The 19,728-nt window shown below is 41.3% G+C and overlaps 1 protein-coding gene and 1 long non-coding RNA gene across 3 annotated transcripts in view; both read left to right on the top strand.

The window, feature by feature from the left end:
- The window catches only part of LOC115158281 (amino-terminal enhancer of split-like), a 40,179-nt gene that overhangs the window by 1,121 nt on the left and 19,330 nt on the right, over positions 1–19,728 (top strand). The gene's annotated exons all lie outside the window — the stretch shown is intronic.
- Positions 4,696–9,177, top strand: LOC115158283 (uncharacterized). Its single transcript, XR_003868652.1, has 2 exons — positions 4,696–7,574; positions 7,623–9,177. It is a non-coding gene; the product is annotated as an uncharacterized LOC115158283 (long non-coding RNA).

Genomic DNA, 19,728 nt, shown 5'->3' with positions numbered 1-19,728 from the left:
GTTTTTATGCTCTCAGCATGTCACTACACCAAGAGAAGAGGATTGTCAAATGTCGTTTCAGCTCTGAATTAAACAGACACCCCCTGGGGTAATTTGATTACCAAACCAGATAGAAGTTACTCATGCGTAACCACCAGCGTTCCTTATTTTGCCTATTTACTTGTGCTCATACATTTGCGTGCCTATGTTGAATGGGATTTCACAGGTTGTTCTTTTACACTAATTAATCATCATGCTCATATCCAGGTTTTTGCATCAAAACATCAGTGAAACAATTCCAAGAGTTGTTCTGTTCAGTACAGAATCAACATGATTTGCATTGTAAATTGTTTGGATTGCAAGCCAGCTGGGTAATGCAACTAGAGAGAATGGCTATTTTACTTTAGACACAAGCATAGAAGCCCAACAAAGTCATGTATGCAGTGGAGAGATGACTTGCACAGGGAGCCCCAAATTATGACATTGAAGAAGTTGGGACTTTGCAGGGATGGTACAGGAACTACATTCCCAACGGTCTTATTTTGACCTTGAAATCAACCTCAGATTTGCTTTGGAGATGCAAGGGGAGCTTATCAACTTTCCCCAAAAGTTCTCATTGACTTGCACAAAAGCGCCTTCCATAGCAACATTCAAGGATAAACAAGCCCTTCATTTTAAGTGAGACTTGGTTTGTGTCCAATGTTGATTAAACTTCAGAAATCAGAACTGCCAGTGACCTATAATTTGAGATGTTAGTTCCTTTGCCAATGACTGATGTTTACGTGATTCTCTTTACCAGGGGTGGGAAACTCCAGTCCTTGGGGGCCGGAGTGGTGTCGCACTTTTTCCTCATCCCTAGCAAACACAGCTGACTTAAACTGATTAAAAATATAAATGCAACATACAACAATTTCAAAGACTTTACTGAGTTACAGTTCGTATAAGGAAATCAGTCAACTGAAATAAATGCGTTAGGCCATAATCTGTGGATTTCACATAGAGGAATATCTGTATTTACAGTTGTTGGTCAGAGATACCTTTTTTTTAAATGGTCCATGGATCAGAAAACAAGTCAGTATCTGGTGTGACCACCATTTGCCTCATGCAGTGCAACACATCTCCTTCACATGGAGTTGGTCAGGCTGTTGATTGTGGCCTGTGGAATGTTGTCCCATTCCTCTTAATGGTTGTGTGAAGTTGCTGGATATTGTTGGGAACTGGAACACTCTGTTGTACATGTCAATCCAGAGCATCCCAAACATGCTCAATGGGTGACATGTCTGAGTATGCAGGCCATGGAAGAACTGGGACATTTTCAGTTTCCAGGAATTGTGTACAGATCTTTGCGACATGGGGCCATGCATTATGCTGAAACATGAGGTGTTCGCGGTGGATGAATAGCACTACAATGGGCTTCAGGATCTTGTCCCGGTATCTCTGTGCTTTCAAATTGCCATTGATAAAATGCAATTGTGTTCGTTCTCTGTAGTGTATATACCCCACCGCCACCATGGGGCACTCTGTTCACAATGTTGACATCAACAAACCGCTCGCCCACACGACGCCATACACGACGACGCCATACACGTGGTCTGCTGTTGTGAGGCTGTTTGGATGTACTGCCAAATTTTCTAAAACGACGTTGGAGGCAGCTTATGATAGAGAAGTGAACATTCCTGCAGTCAGCATGCCAATTGCACGCTCCCTCAACTTGACATCTGTGGCGTTTTAGGGGCCTTTTATTGTCCCCAGCACAAGGTGCACCTGTGTAATGATCATGCTGTTTAATCCGTTTCTTGATATGCTGCACCTGTCAAGTGGATAGATTATCTTGGCAAAGGAGAAATGTTCAGTAACAGGGATGTAAACAAATGTGTACACAATTTCAGAGAAATAAGCTTTTTGTGTGTATGGAACATTTCTGGGATATTTTATTTAATCTCATATAACATGGGACCAACACTTTACATGTTGCGTTTTATATTTTTATTGTGTATTTGCATTCTAAACTGAAGATCATGATTAGTTGATTATTGTAGTCAGGTGTGTTAGCTGGGGCAGAAGTGTGACACCAATAAGGCCCATGAGGACTGGAGTTACCTATCCCTGCTCTTGACAATAAAATACGTAAGGGAAGTAGCCATCTACCTGAGTATCCTGAATAATAATGAAGGGTAAAGCTGGTACTGGCTTGTGATTCATGGCCTGCAACCCAAATGTAGCAGGTCTATGTTGTGCCTTGACGTTGGTAATGGAACACATATTTCCAAGTATGAAAACAAGTAACTCTGGTGGTCGGGTGCCTTTGATGACTGGAATAGGCCACATCCAGTTTATTTCCCAAGTTTCAATGGTAACAAACTTTGATCTATGGAAAAAGTGGGCTCTCTCCCCATGGTCACATAACTGACACATTTGTCTATTCATTTAGGTAAAAAATAAACACTGCAGTAAACATCCATTTTTGAAATGTTCACTTCACTCGTGCTAAACTGAGCTCAAATATAACTGAAAATGAAAGCTTGGGAATAAAATGTAGGTAAACACAATTTAATTTATTTATTTCACCTTCATTTAACCAGGTAGGCCAGTTGAGAACAAGTTCTTTGCAAGACTATTATGTTGCCACGGTGCACTTACTCCATATCAGCGATTTGTCGTCGCCAGTTCTAACACAGAAGGGGTAAGAGTTGTTTCCTCAGGCTAGAGCCTGGATGTCTCATGACATGAATGGTGTGCCTTTTTGCATCAGTCAGTGCAGCCGTGGCATGCAGCTCTGTTCTGAGGCTGGCGTTGTCTGAGAGGACCGCTCCTGCCACTTCACACCTCATCAGTGTGCAGAGGAGAAGTGAAGAGCTCGTAATTGTGTGAGATCTTACTAGCTCCCCATCGCACTCTCCAGAATCCTTCCGCTGACTGAGTTAGACTCAGCATTAGAGTTCAACCTGATTACAGTTGGTGGGTTGCCTCTTTACGTCTCCCCAATGTCTCTCACCCTCATCAGGAGTGGAACAGCTTGTGTGATAGGCCTGCAACCCAAAGGTATCTCCAATCTATCTTCTATAAAGACTGGCTGTATCTGAAAATAAATACCCATGCTGGCATACTACGTACTTAAACGGTATACTACTGACTCAACTTTTCATACTATTTAGCACGTACCGTTTTAATAAAAAGTATGCCACGCAGTAGCTCCTCCCGACTGGCTGAGTAGGTGGGGCGGGCCGAGGTGTGGGTGAATTTTTCCAAATTCAACAGACATGCATCGCCTGATAATGGCCCATTTTCCAATTCGATTAATTGCTCTAAACTCTGACTAGAATAAGAATTATAGGCCTAATCAGGCTGGTTATAGTCTGCCTATCACATTCAACCTATACCATAGCCCGTCTGCTATAGAAACAAATCATTTGGTTCCATTTCAACATTTATTAGTTAAATCAAAGTGCTTCAACATAAATTAAATCAAATAGCCTAATACACACACCTTAACTTTTCAAATGTTCAAATCAAAAGGCTGTTGCACAGGAACGTGGACAGTCGAGTCCATTGCAAATTCAGAACCGCTGGACAACAACAATACACTAAAGCGCTGATCATTGGGAACAAGATCAGAATGACGGCTTGATCCATTAATTAAATAGGTAGCCTAACCTACAAACTAAAACAATCCATATGTTTAAATCAGAAGGCCTGATTTAACATGACATTAATAACGCAGCCACATCCTGAGTACCCGTTACCGACACATTCAAAAATTAAGATTGTTTAGTATTTAGTTCAAATGCTCTAAGGCCAAGAGAACAAACGCTTTTCAATGAGAATAGAAATCCACTTTGGGTAAAAAAACAAAAAACACTTATTTTCAAAGATGTAGCCTACGATGCAATACTTGTGATCATTGTAAGGAGAACAAAAAATACTTGCCATATTTTGAACACCACACATTCAGCATCTTCCCAATTTAAGTGGCCTAGTGTTGGCTACTTGAAGAGAACTAGGGCCTATTACGCGCAGCCCACCTCTTCCAATGCATTGTGGGAAAGTGTGCATTGAATTCTACCAGATTGCAGAAATTAGTTTAACTTCCTGACATTTGCACCATACTCAATTTAAAACATTTTAAAAAAACATACACTATTAAACATTTTCGCATACTGATAATGCCTCATGCACTATTGTGTTGTTTCCTGCAATTCATTAATTTCGGAAGGGCATCCCTATATCTAATTGATCAGCTGTCGCATACTATTAAACTTTTTTGCATACTCAAACGGCTTACTATTTTAGGACGCAAGTATGGGTATTCGGATACGACCACTGACTTTTACCCTCATAACAAACTGGTGTTAAACAGAGCTTCCAATAAATAACACACATATATTGAACAAAAATATAAACGTAACATGCACAATTTCCCCCCCCCCCCCCCTCTCTGGCAACAGCTCTGTTGGACATTCTTGCAGTCAACATGACAATTGCACGCTCCCTCAACTTGAGACATCTGTGGCATTGTGTTGTGACAAAACTGCATATTTTAGAGTTGCCTTTTTGTTGTCCCCAACACAAGGTGCACCTGTGTAATTTTCATTTTTTTTTATCAACTTCATGATATGCCACACCTGTCAGGTGTATGGATTGTCTTGGCAAAGTAGAAATGCTCAATAACAGGGATGTAAACAAATTTGTGTGCACATTTTTGTGTGTATGGAACATTTCTGTGATTTTTTTATTTATTTTTATTTCAGTTCATGAAACATGGGTCCAACAGTTTACATGTTGTGCTTTGTATATTTGCTTTTATGTTGATTTAGCTTTAAAAAAAACACACATTTTATTCTGGGATTCCATCCACTTTTCTGCAATTCCAATGACCCTAGGTTGGAGAAGATGCCTTGGTGCTGTAGCTAGCCAGTCACCTCTGATGTGGTGCACTGGGGTTCAGTCACCTTTACCAAGGTGAGTACCTGGCCATTTGTCGCTTGTTTTTTCCCCCTAATCCAATTCAGTGCCCTTATGCTACTTGATTGGAGTATTAAGACCCAACACACAGGATTAAAAACGTGGATTATGGATTTAGTGCGACGCTTTGTGAGAGCTACAGCAGTTGGTTCACCCTTGGAGCATAAGTAGTTAATGTTACACCTCCACTCTGTGCTGCTGAAGCCCTCCTCAAATCAAACTGAACAGTGCTGCTGGCTGGGCTGCCACAGGCCCTATGGTTGGAAATATGTGACAGCTATAGATATGACTGTCAGAGATTAGAACCGTCATGATGGAAGACTTAAACTGGAGCCTGACAGGAGAGATGGATCTCTTAAACTCACCCGGTTCAGAAATGCCTCAAAGGTGGTTTGGCTAGGAGTGCTTAAAGCAGAGTGTTTCACCTTAATATATTTTGTAATTAGCCTAGTATATTCCATGTGATCATGGTAAATCAATTAAATTGACGTTATTTTGCCTTCATCCCCCATGCAATTAAGCTGTTGTAATTGTAATGGGTTTAAGAAACTGAATGTGCGTAGGATTCTTGCATGAGTATAGTAGTTACAGAACTATCACTCATCTTTCAAACCCCTGTTACCAGTGAGTGACAACACCAGATGTTAGACCCAGGTGTATTTGCATACATTTGGTTGTAACACAGATAAACAAATGGCAGATGATGGATTGTTGACAGATGACCTGGGGAAAAGATTAACACCGTTTAAATAATGAATATGCAATTTGTTTCCTAAAGAGCTCAGTCACTATAGCGGGTCAGTAGAATCTGTTGGTTTAAGTGAAGAAATCTTCATTTGGAAGTGGCTGCAGTCTGACCCAGATGTTTGCATTTACCATATTGTGTGGAGCCTGTTTAATCCTATGCATCTACAAAGCAGTTTCTGCTGTAAATAGGACCCACAGAACAGCATTTAGCCGACACTGCTAAATGTAGTAGTATGGGAGTAAAATCTCACAAACCTATTGGCTATACAGCAATGTTGGCTGTGACTCACAAGTTTGCATGAGCACACACACATCTTCCCTGCTTGTCGCCCTTTATCATGCATTTCCTCCCAGATTTGATGTAGTGGTGGGAGGGATGGAGGGGGAAAGGGTGCACAGGCATTATTAAGCCCACTTGAATTAACAGAACAGCCCCCAGCCTTTTCTCTAAAGCCTCCAGCTGGGGGAACTTAATCCCCATGGTCCCCTGTCTCGCCCATTAAACAAACTCCCTCCCACCCCTGCTCAATTGCTCTGTTACTCACACAGTGCACCACAAGCACACAGAGTGAACACACAAGGGCACCCTCTTCACCTGTCTCTAGCCAAAGCTGACATCTACTTGTCAATGCAGTAATGATTGCACACATATTTAAATTAAATCAAGGTTGCCCATGTCTTTCACACTTTCCCATACACAACGTCAATAACAAGCGTACAGACACTTCTTCAAATAACACAGTTTATGCACGCATGCACACAAACGTCCTGACTGGCCTCAAGGGTCTTATCTGCTTTTTGTTTCTGGGGAACAAATTGAATGTGGGGCTTGACACACACACACAGCCAGCAGATGTCTGGGTCGTTAAGGGCAGAGTCGCTCATTAGCATGACAGAGGGCCCAGAGCACCACCTCCCCCCACTCCGCGGGGGGCACAGCTATTGAGGGCAAGCCATGGGTCACAGGTGATATTGATTTTACTGGAGGGCCACACTGGCTGATTTTCAAATGACTGTTGGGTTGGGGGATTGGGACAGTCTCCAAGTCCCCATCATAAATACACACATTCTAAGCAGGGAAGGCATACACACCTCCCCTTTCTGTCAGAGTTCATACCTGCCAATTTTGGAAGACTAACACAAAAGATTGGTTCTGCCCCCAAAAAGCAATTATTTCACAAATAGCCATTTCAGTAATTGCTGACTAGATGAAATGCGAGGACTAAGGCTATATGGTGTTGAATATTTTACTTTTCCATTGCTGAAAATGTGTAACATTTTTGGTGTTCTGATTTTAGGTCCTGGTTAGATTTCATTACTTCTTAAATCCACTGAGAAGTGAAAGAACCACAGCCTGTTGAATGTGTGAAAAGCATTGCTATTGTGTTGCTGAGAGGATTGGTTCTGTTGGTTGTTATTCCGAGACTTGAAGATTGCATGAAGAGACACCTGTTATAGCCTTCCGCCCAGCGCCTTTCTGACCACACTCTGTATGAGTGATGATTGTGTGTGGGTGGATTTTATGAGCCTCTGTTTTGTGTTCATAAATTATTGCATGCTTTGTGTGGGTTGGCCTTTTGTCTGTATACATTATTCCCGACGCTGCGAAAATTGTGAGAGAAAAGGACAAAGTGTAGGATGTTGGCAAGAGGGAGAAGCAGAGCATAAGGATGGTGTGTGTGTAGATGTGGTCTGTATGTGGGAGGAGGGAGTATGGCGGGGGATTAAGTTTACTACAAGCATAACTCTGTTGATCTATGTGCGTGCACATGGGTGTAGTGGGATTTTTTTTGGAGTAGGGGACACACTTTTTGATAAAATTATATGCTCGCCGGTCCCATTCACAAGGGGGCGATGGCAACATTTTTTATTTGTTTTTTCATTTTGTGAAACAAGGAAGTATCACCTTCCCTTGCTAGTAGTAGCAAGGGAAGGTGATACTTCAGCTAGCCAGGCCAGCCTGGCTAGCTGACTTTGGCCTGGCTAAAAACATAGCAAGCTAGCTAGCCTTTTTAGATTCCCACATCTCCATGTGAAATGATCTGATTTAAAATACAAAAATATGCCCTGGCAATATTCTTCTACTTGCCTGTGTAACCTACAACATTATCCAAGTTTGACGTGCTGCTTGTGGATTCATTCCCATATCAGCTAAAAATAGAACGTCATGTTTTGGTCATAGAGTAAAAAAAGCACATGGCTAGCAAGTTGCCTATAGCAGGTTTTACCAATTCACAATAGCCTGTAATAACTAGTTATTACTTCTAAACAAAATACATTTTTGGGTGGATTTTTCTTGTTCGGTTTACTATTTCAACAGTTGCTGAGATTATATTTGGTTATCAATCCAAAATGGGCTACTTTGACGAGTAGCCTAGAGATCAGATCAAGGAACCAAGCGACTACACTGCCCACATGGCTGCGGAAGGAATGATACGGAGCATTTTCAGGAAGTAAAAAAGTATGTTGTATGCCGGAGTCTATTACAAAGGACCCGCCCCCTTTTGTGACAAAACAACATCGCAACACTCTGAATCTTGTGTCTGCGTGGAGTTTGTGCTAAGCTTTAGAAGTGGAGCGGCAGCTGCATCAGTATTCAGCGGTGGCTGTGTGGTGGTGGGGGGGCACCCCTGAGCAGGGCGCTGGGCTGGAACAAAGCGTCTCGGCGGGGGGGCTTTTGATTGGCCAACCCCTGTACAGGCCCCAGACCTGCCAGAGCACAGGCACTGCAGAGCCCAGACAAGAGAATTAGCTGTACTCCCTTCTTTCAGACAGGCAGGGCAGGAGAAAGACTGGAGCAACAAAACACCTCATCCTGGAGCTCTTTGAAAACCCCAGAAATCTACGGCAGACAGCCCTCCCATACTGAGTTGTACGTGCCCAGGTGTAGGCTGTGGTTTGGCTGGGTCTACCTAGCCAGCTAGCTACGGTCATTGTTCAACAAATAGGAGTCAGTGCAGAGGAGGGAGCATTTTAGGATGCAGGTCTGTCCACTTATTTTGGTTATCAACCAGGAAGTAATCTTAGTACCTCCCTTTTGGACCCTTGTAAGTAATAACCTGGGTTTTTACAAATAGCCATCAATAACAGGCATAACCGCACTCTCTGTAATCTCACAGCCTCCTTCACCAGGCCATTTTTAATCTCCTATGGTTTCCAAACCCGCAACCCTGTTTCCCTCACTGCTTTCCCAACTCGTGACACTGCTCATTTCCCCTTGCCTTGCAGTCTTCCTCGGCTTGTTGCAGTTCCTGTGCTTTTGCCCTGGCTTTTGTGGGTGTGTGTTTAGGGTTTAATATTTTCCTGGTATTTTACAAATGTTCCATCCAGAGAATAAATCACTTTCCTTCCGGATATCCTGGTATTTCTCACAAAAACAGGAAGTGTCATTCAATGGCGTTTATAAAGCATATAAATATGTCTGGATTTGATTAGAGCTTTGATCAGTATGAACATTCCAACCTGATGCTACCTGAACCTGATGAACCATATAATAAATACATTTTATGAGCACTACATTAACAACATTTACTGAGTCCAAACTCAAAAAAGCCCAAATGATCGTGCCGTTATCCAATGTATATATATGATATAGGCTACTGCACATTACACACAATTGGAAAAACATAAAAGCCCGTAAATGTGGCTAGCTATATGCTCTCTTGGGTAAATGAATGAAACTAGCTCCGGTAGGCTAATCTTTTTGTGTGAGCTGTTACTGTACTCTATTGTATTATGTGGACTTGGATTGCGCACATTGTTCAAACCATGATGAAGCAGTAGAGTACATGCGATTCTGGTGCAACACATGCGGCCTACAGTTACAAGTACAGGCTAGTGAATTTGTTTTTAATTTTGAAATGCAGTATAATATGGCCTATTTTAGTAGGCTGACGCATATACAGTACCAGTCAAAAGTTTGGACCAACCTACTCATTCCAGGGTTTTTATTTTTACTATTTTTACTACATGATTCCATGTGTTATTTCATAGTTTGTCTTCACTATTATTCTACAATGTAGAAAATCATAAAAAAATAAAGAATCTCTGGAATGAGTAGGTGTGTCCAAACTTTTGACTGGTACTGAATACCTTTCATAATATTTCCCCTCATGTTAGTAGCCTACCTCTTTCTCTCTATTGTTGCTGTTGACATCCTTGAATAATATAGGACTAGAATTAGATGCAAAAGGCTTTCACTTTTCTTCACAAAGATTGAATGGTTATGGGTCTGAATAAATAACTGCTATAGCCTACCGCCATTGTGTGTTCGCTCTTCTTTCAAACTACCCATGAGTTCTATTGGCTGCAGTATTTAACATTCTGCAAAAAAGAGCTTGCATCCCTCTTTGAATAGTCTATTGGTATAAGAAATGCTTCAAAAATATATGTCCAGCAAGCTATTGTAGTGTAGCATTTCCTGCATGGGACTCGAAGCGCTAAAGAGCGTTTTTTTTAAGGAGAGCCCAGTGGAATACAGGTGGTTGCGTAAGAGACAGAGGCTGTAAGTTAGAAGCTTATTATGCATAACCCATCATTCATTAGCTAAATACAAGGCTGATACTGCATTGAATGTATTACCTGAAAGAGGTAGTGTGTGTGTGTGTGTGTGTGTGTGTGTGTGTGTGTGAGAGGGCTACAGTTGAAGTCGGAAGTTTACATACACCTTAGCCAAATACATTTAAACTCAGTTTTTCACAATTCCTGACATTTAATCCTAGTAAAAATTCCCTGTCTTAGGTCAGTTAGGATCATCACTTTATTTAAAAAATGTGAAGTGTCAGAATAATAGTAGAGTGATTTATTTCAGCTTTTATTTCTTTCACCACATTCCCAGTGGGTCAGAAGTTTACATACTAATTGAGTGTATTTGGTAGCATTGTCTTTAAATTGTTTAACTTGGGTCAAACGTTTCGGGTAGCCTTCCACAAGCTTCCCACAATAAGTAGGGTGAATTTTGGCCAATTCCTCCTGACAGAGCTGGTGTAACGGAGTCAGGTTTGTAGGCCTCCTTGCTCGCACACATTTTTTTCAGTTCTGCCCACAGATTTTCTGCGATTTAGGTCAGGGCTTTGTGATGGCCACTCCAATACCTTGACTTTGTTGTCCTTAAGCCATTTTGCTATAACTTTGGATGTATGCTTGGGGTTATTGTCCATTTGGAAGACCCATTTGCGACCAAGCTTGAACTTCCTGACTGATGTCTTGAGATGTTGCTTCAATATATACACATAATTTTCCTGCCTCATGATGCCATCTATTTTGTGAAGTGCACCAGTCCCTCCAGCAGCAAAGAACCCCCACAACATGATGCTGCCACCCCTGTGCTTCACGGTTGGGATGGTGTTCTTCGACTTGCAAGCATTCCCCTTTTTCCCCCAAACATAACGATGTTCATTATGGCCAAACAATTGTATTTTTGTTTCAACAGACCAGAGGATTTTTTTTCTGAAGTCTTAGCTGATTTCTTTTGATTTTCCTATGATGTCAAGCAAAGAGGCACTGCGTTTGAAGGTAGACCTTGAAATTCATCCACAGATACACCTCCAATTGACTCATGATGTTAATTAGCCTATCAGAACCTTCTAAAGCCATGACATAATTTTCTGGAATTTTCCAAGCTGTTTAAAGGCACAGTCAACTTAGTGTATGTAAACTTCTGACCCACTGGAATTGTGATGAAGTGAAATAATCTGTCTAAACAATTGTTGGAAAAATTACTTGTCATGCACAAAGTAGATGTTCTAACCAACTTGCCAAAACTATAGTTTGTTAACAAGAAATTTGTGGAGTGGTTGAAAAACTAGTTTTAATGACTCCAACCTAAGTGTATGTAAACTTCTGACTTCAACTATACATACATACATCCCACTTTCACACTTCCTTTCACAAACACACACAGCTCAAAAATGTAGGACAATCCCTAATTTGATTCTGCCCCACTCCTTTGAGATGCAATTAAAGCATTAAAAAGCTTTGTGCTCTGGTGGGGCAATAGAGACAGTCTTCATAGGATTCATCATTTCAGGAAATTGTCATCCCTTCCTCCCCCTGCCCAGCCCACAGATTAAACAAAAAAAAAATCATACAATCCGAGTTAAATCTACACTCTATGGCCTTCGGAGTGGCACTGCATCACTGGCACTGCATCACAGTGCTAGCTGTGCCACTAGAAATTCTGGGTACTATTCCAGGCTCTTTCGCAGCCGGCCGCGACCCGGAGACCCATGGGGCGGTGCACAATTGGCCCAGCGTCGTCTGGGTTAGGGGAGGGTTTGGCCGGCAGTGATGTCCTTGTCCCATCGGGCACTAGCGACTCCTGTGGCGGGCCGGGTGCAGTGCACGTTGACACAGTAGCCAGGTGTACGGTGTTTCCTCCAACACATTGGTGCGGCGGGCTTCTGGGTTAAGAGGGCATTGTGTCAAGTAGCAGTGTGGCTTGGTAGGGTTGTGTTTCGGAGGATGGGATGCATGGCACCCAACCTTCGCTTCTCCCAAGTCCATACGGGAGTTGCAGTGATGAGACAAGACTAACTACCAATTGAATACCACAAAATTGGGGAGAAAAGGGGTAAAAAAAATAAATGTACAAAATAAATAAATCTGCTCTCCAACATAATGTCTATCTTTAACAAGGATTACAAACCCAATCCTATGTTTCTGCTCAGCAGATCAGACCACAAAGGCAGGGGAGTGCGATTACTCTGTGGGAGCGGCTATGCTTCACGTATGCACACACAGGCACACACACACCGACAATAACACCGGGTATCATCAGAAAACATCCTCCTCAGTGTAAATCCTGCCTGAGGGGAACAGCAGTTTGGGGATTGCATTTCCTGGAGCTCCGGCTCCCTGTTTACATCGCCACTGGAGAGAGAGCGTGAGAGGGCAAGCGAGAGAGGGGTTTGTTCTGAATCCCCACATTCAGGGTGGAACCAAACCAGCAGGGAATCTCTCAAATGGGTAATTAGAGGGAAAAGGAAATATGATACACAATGCAAATCTGTATTAGAACTTCATATGGATTCATGAACATTAAACCTGCACACAAACCTACCTAAAACACAAAACAAACTACAATGAAACAGTACCAGTTTACTACCTATGATGAACGCATATAGGAACACATCGCACACAGACCTACCTAACACAGAATATATCTGTAGGTGCTACAAAGCAAACATTGGTGTCATATGAAACTTTACTGCTTGTTCTAATATTTAGCAGTATTTTGCTTTAAAATACCAATTCTTTCATTTATGAATATAGAAAAATATACAACTTATGATTTGGCAAATGTTTTATATTGTTAAACAAAAATAAAACGCAACATGCTATAATTGCAACGATTTTACTGCATTACAGTTCATAAGGAAATCAGTAGATTGAAATAAAATGCATTAATCTATGGATTTCACATGACTGAATACAGATATGACAGGCCCAGCCAATTGGAATGAGTTTTTCCCCCACAAACAGGCCTTAGAGACATAAATACTCCTCAGTTTCATCAGCTGTCCGGGTGGCTGGTCTCAGACGATACCGCAGGTGAAGAAGATGGATGTGGAGGTCATGGGCAGGCGTGGTTACACTTGGTCTGCGGTTGTGAGGCCGGTTGGACGTACTGCCATTTTCTCTAAAATGATGTTGGAGGTGGCTTATGGTAGAGAACTTAACATTAAATTCTCTGGCAACAGCTCTGGTGGACATTCCTGCAGTCAACATGCAAATTGCATGTTAAGATTGAGAAAAATTAAAGGAAGAATTTCACTTCTCATTGACTTCTCAAACCCCATTCTAGTCTGTTTTCCTGGAAGTCTTGAGATGTTGTGCCTCTGGGTTTAGAAACTCTGTGGTGCAGGGCTGTGATTGGTTACATTGCCTACTACGCCAATGTCTCAGTATAAAATGGCAATTAATAACCTCTTACATCTAGACGTTCCGCTAGCGGAACACCTGCTCCAATATCCAATGTTAGGCGTGGCGCGAAATACAAATTCCTCAAAAATCCAAAAACTTCCATTTTTCAAACATATGACTATTTTACATCATTTTAAAGACAAGACTCTCCTTTATCTAACCACACTGTCCGATTTCAAAAAGGCTTTACAGCGAAAGCAAAACATTAGATTATGTCAGCAGAGTACCCAGCCAGAAATAATCAGACACCCATTTTTCAAGCTAGCATATAATGTCACAAAAAACAAAACCACAGCTAAATGCAGCACTAACCTTTGATGATCTTCATCAGATGACACTCCTAGGACATTATGTTATACAATACATGCATGTTTTGTTCAATCAAGTTCATATTTATATCAAAAAACAGCTTTTTACATTAGCATTCCCACCGAACACTTCCAGTGAATTTACTAAATTACTCACGATAAACGTTCACAAAAAACAATTATTTTAAGAATTATAGATACAGAACTCCTTTATGCAATCGCGGTGTCCGATTTTAAAATAGCTTTTCGGTGAAAGCACATTTTGCAATATTCTGAGTAGATAGCTCGCCATCACGGGCTAGCTATTTTGACACCCACCAAGTTTGGTACTCACCAAACTCAGATTTACTATAAGAAAAATTTGATTACCTTTGCTGTTCTTCGTCAGAATGCACTCCCAGGACTTCTACTTCAACAACAAATGTTGGTTTGATTCCAAATAATCCATAGTTATATCCAAATAGCGGCGTTTTGTTGTGCGTTCAAGACACTATCCGAAGGGTAACGAAGGGTGACGCGCCCGGCGTGTTTCGTGACAAAAAAATTCAAAATATTCCATTACCGTACTTCGAAGCATGTCAAACGCTGTTTAAAATCAATTTTTATGCGATTTTCCTCGTAAAAAAGCAAAAATATTCCGACCGGGAAACCCTGTTTTCGTTCAAAGACTAAAAATCTAAAATGGACTCTTCTCGTGCACGCGTGCGCCAGTCTCATTGTTCTCTGATCGACCACTTACCAAATGCGCTACTGTTTTTCAGCCATGGCCTGCAAAGTCATCATTCAACGTTCTGGCGCCTTCTGAGAGCCTATGGGAGCGTTAGAAAATGTCACGTTACAGCAGAGATCCCCTGTTTTGGATAGAGATGATCAAGAAGGCCACGAAATGGTCAGAGAGGGCACTTCCTGTTTGGAATCTTCTCAGGTTTTGGCCTGCCAAATGAGTTATGTTATACTCACAGACACCATTCAAACAGTTTTAGAAACTTTGGAGTGTTTTCTATCCAAAGCTAATAATTATATGCATATTCTAGTTTCTGGGCAGGAGTAATAATCAGATTAAATCGGGTACGTTTTTTTTATCCGGCCGTGAAAATACTGCCCCCTATCCATAACAAGTTAATTTAACTAGCAGAGATCCCACTCTGGATCTTTGATATGGGGCGGTTGGTAGCCTAGTGGTTAGAGCGTTGGGCCAGTAACCGAAAGGTTGCTAGATCAAATCCCAGAGCTGATGAGGTCAAAATCTGTCGTTCTGAACAAGGCAGTTAACCCACTGTTCCTAGGCCGTAATTGTAAATAAGAATTTGAACTTAACTGACTTGCCTAGTTAAATAATAATAAAAAAACATTTGGAAATATGTCCGTAGAGTGAGTGAGTATATATAAAAATTGCCAAATCATTATAATTTATATTCATAAATTAATACCACTCATATTTCAGAGCAAGCGGTATAGCTTCATATGACACCAATTTTTGCTTTGTAGCACCTCCATAACATGATGTCTTATATGGGACACATGTAGCTCAGCTAGTAGAGCATGATGCTTCCAATGCCAGGGTTGGAGGTTTGATTCCCACAGGGGACCAGAATGAAGAAAAAAGTATGAAAATGTATGCACTCAGTACTGGTCGTTCTGGATAAGAGAGCCTGCTAAATTTCTAAAATATAAAGGCCAGAATATGATAAATATGCAAACTTTGATTAAATAATTCCCAATTTTGCTTTTAGATACAAATATATGTCAACAATCCTTCCTCCAAAAGACCATTCTATGAATTAAATGTTGGTTTCATGAGGAATCACCCTGATATGCTTGTAGAGCCACTGTACCCAATGAGCAGAGAGAGAGGTCTGACTGGCTCAGGGCCAGGCCAACCCATGCATGTTAGGGGCTGAGGAATTGGATTGTCTCTTCAGCATTGGACTCGGCTTTAGATACAGCAACAGGGAGCCTAATCCTGTTTGGGCCAGGAATTTGATTTTGATTATTATCTCCATGGACCAGGCCGGGCTTACCCCCATTCCTGAGATGCGGTTATCCTCCACCCTGAGCCTAGCTGATTTGACCTTGTTAAGACGCTTTAAAGGGGATTATTGTACTTTTATCACTTCTAGTGAAGTGCACTCGCAAACATAGACTGCATGGCAGTCAAAACACACACACACACAATGCATGGACATGGAGGGCATACCAGCACACACACAAAAACACATGGGAGGGCACCCACACAAGGCTTGAATAACGGGTACCCGGTTACCAAGATTTTACCGCCCAAAACTACTCCCTTTTCCCGGGATAAAAAACTGTGAGAAACGGGTGAATTATAATACATTATTTATATGCACACCATGGCATGAAATTGAACTGTTAAAATATATGTGATGTCCAAATATGGCTTCTCTACTGCCTCCGCATGATGAATCAATGCTCAGGGTGGGGACAGACAGCCCATCTCAGTATGGAGTGCAGTTCACAATGCAGTTAGATTTATAATCTCATGGTAGCTGTTTTTCTTGTGACATGTAGGCCTACATTTGCAACAGTAACAAAGACTGAACACTTGTCTAATTTACCCATCACCACCTGGCTTTGCTGCAGTTTTAAAACAGCCAATCACTAATATCGTTGCTTTAAATTCTCTTTCACTCTGATAATCCTGTTCTAAAGGAGAGAGCGAGAGACATATATAGATATAGAGAGACCGCTATATACACACACACAGTTGAAGTCGGAAGTTTACATACACTTAGGTTGAAGTCATTAAAACTTGTTTTTCAACCACTCCACAAATGTCTTGTTAACAAACTATAGTTTTGGCAAGTCGGTTAGGACATCTACGTTGTGCATGACTCAAGTAATTTTGCCAACAACTGTTTACAGACAGATTATACGTGAAATAATTCACTGTATCACAATTCCAGTGGGTCAGAAGTTTACATACACGAAGTTGACTGTGCCTTTAAATAGCTTGGAAAATTCCAGAAAATGTCATGGCTTTAGAAGCTTCTGATAGGCTAATTGACATCATTTGAGTCAATTAGAGGTGTACCTGTGGATGTATTTCAAGGCCCATCTTCAAACTCAGTGCCTCTTTGCTTGACATCATGGGAAAATCAAAAGAAATCAGCTAAGACCTCAGAAAAAAATGTGTAGACCTCCACAAGTCTGATTCATCCTTGGGAGCAATTTCCAAATTCTTGAAGGTACCACGTTTATCTGTACAAACAATAGTACGCAAGTATAAACACCATGGGACCACGCAGCCGTCATACCGCTCAGGAAGGAGACGCGTTCTGTCTTCTAGAGATGAACGTACTTTGGTGCGAAAAGTGCAAATCAATCCCAGAACAACAGCAAAGGACCTTGTATAGATGCTGGAGGAAACCGATACAAAAGTATCTATATCCACAGTAAAACGAGTCCTATATCAACATAACCTGAAAGGCCGCTCAGCAAAGGAAGAAGCCACTGCTCCAAAACCGCCATAAAAAAGCCTGACTACGGTTTGCAACTGCACATGGGGACAAAGATCGTACTTTTTGGAGAAATGTCCTCTGGTCTGATGAAACAAAGATTGAACTGTTTGGCCATAATGGCCATCATTATGTTTGGAGGAAAAAGGGGGATGCTTGCAAGCCGAAGAACACCATCCCAACCGCGAAGCACGGGGGTGGCAGCATCATGTTGTGGGGGTGCTTTGCTGCAGGAGGGTCTGGTGCACTTGACAAAATAGATGGCATCATGAGGCATGAAAATTATGTGGATATATTGAAGCAACATCTCAAGACATCAGTCAGGAAGTTGAAGCTTGGTTGCAAATGGGTCTTCCAAATGGACAATGACCCCAAGCATACTTCCAACGTGGTGGCAAAATGGCTAAAGGACAACAAAGTCAAGGTATTGAGTGGCCATCACAAAGCTCTGACCTCAATCCTATAGAAATGTGGGGGCAGAACTGAAAAAGTGTGTGCGAGCAAAGCCTACAAACCTGACTCAGTTACACCAGCTCTGTCAGGAGGAATGGGCCAAAATCCACCCAACTTTATTGTGGGAAGCTTGTGGAAGGCTACCCAAAACATTTGACCGAAGTTAAACAATTTAAAGGCAATGCTACCAAATACTAATTGAGTGTATGTAAACTTCTGACCCACTGGGAATGTGATGAAAGAAATAAAAGCTGAAATAAATCATTCTCTCTGCTATTATTCAGACATTTCACATTCTTCAAGTAAAGTGGTGATCCTAACTGACCTAAGACAGGGACTTTTTACTTGGATTAAATGTCAGGAATTGTGAAAAACAGAGTTTAAATGTATTTGGCTAAGGCCTATGTAAAATTCCGACTTAAACTGTATATACTTATACTCTTTTCTCCAGCATCTTCACAAGGTCCTTTGCTGTTGTTCTGGGAGTAATTTGCACTTTTCACACCAAAGTACGTTCATCTCTAGGAGACAGAAAGCGTCTTCTTCCTGAGCGGTATGAAGTTGTTGTTTTTTTATGAGGTCTTGGCTGATTTCTTTTTATTTTCCCATGATGTCAAGCAAAGAGGCACTGAATTTGAAGGTATGCCTTAAAATATATCCACAGGTACATCTCCAATTGACTCAAATGATGTCAACTAGCCCATCAGAAGCTTCCAAAGTCATGACATCGTTTCTGGAATTTTCCAAGCTGTTTAAAGGCACAGTCAACTTAGTGTATGTAAACTTCTGACCCACTGGATTTGTGATACAGTGAATTATAAGTGAAATAATCTGTCTGTAAACATTTGTTGGAAAAAATGCTTGTCATGCACAAAGCAGATGTCCTAACCGACTTGCAAAAACTATAGTTTGTTAACAAGAAATGTGTGGAGTGGTTGAAAAACAAGTTTTAATGACTCCAACCTAAGTGTATGTAAACTTCCAACCTAAGTGTATGTAAACTTCCAACTTCAATCAGTATGGATGAAGAAGACAGAAAATATCCACGATGTACAGTACCAGTCAAAAGATTGAACACCTACTCATTCAAGGGTTTTTTCGTTATTTTTACTGTTATCTACATTGTAGAATAATGGTGAAGACATCACAACTATGAAATAACACATATGGAATCATGTAGTAACCAAAAAAGTGTTAAACAAATCATTTTATATTTGAGATTCTTCAACGTAGCCACCTTTTGCCCTTATGACAGCTTTGCACACTCTTGGCATTCTCTCAACCAGCTTCACCTGGAATGCTTTTCCAACAGTCTTGAATGAGTTCCCACATATGCTGAGCACTTGTTGGCTGCTTTTCCTTCACTCTGCAGTCCAACTCATCCCAAACCATCTCAATTGGGTTGAGGTTGGGTGATTGTGGAGACCAGGTCATCTGATGCAGCACCGCATCACTCTCCTTCTTGGTTCAATAGCCCTTACACAGCCTGGAGGTGTATTGGGTCATTGTCCTGTTTAAAAGGACATCAAAAACTATTTTGTCCAATCACTGTTGCTAAACATCATGTGGCTGTCCATAGTACTTATTTCTGTGTGCGTGCAAGCGAAACATATTTTTTTACTCACCCTACTTGTAGACAAGTTGAACGCCAATGCCGTCATCCTCTCTTTCATGTTGGCAAAACGGTCTATGGCTCTGTCATATAGTAAGTTTTTTTTGTTTTTGTTGTCATAGGCTACCTAGCTAAAACACTTGCTCGCTTAGCTTCCTCGCCTGGGCAACAATGAACCAGCTAAGTTAGCTAGCTAGTTAACGTGAGCCTAAAAGGGCTAGGCTACAGATTGAACTTCAAATCATCTGAGGCCAGTGGCACTACA

This window comes from Salmo trutta, chromosome 22 (genome assembly GCF_901001165.1).
Source record: "Salmo trutta chromosome 22, fSalTru1.1, whole genome shotgun sequence".
NCBI lineage: Eukaryota > Metazoa > Chordata > Actinopteri > Salmoniformes > Salmonidae > Salmo > Salmo trutta.
This window is presented reverse-complemented; position numbering and strand designations above follow the sequence as displayed.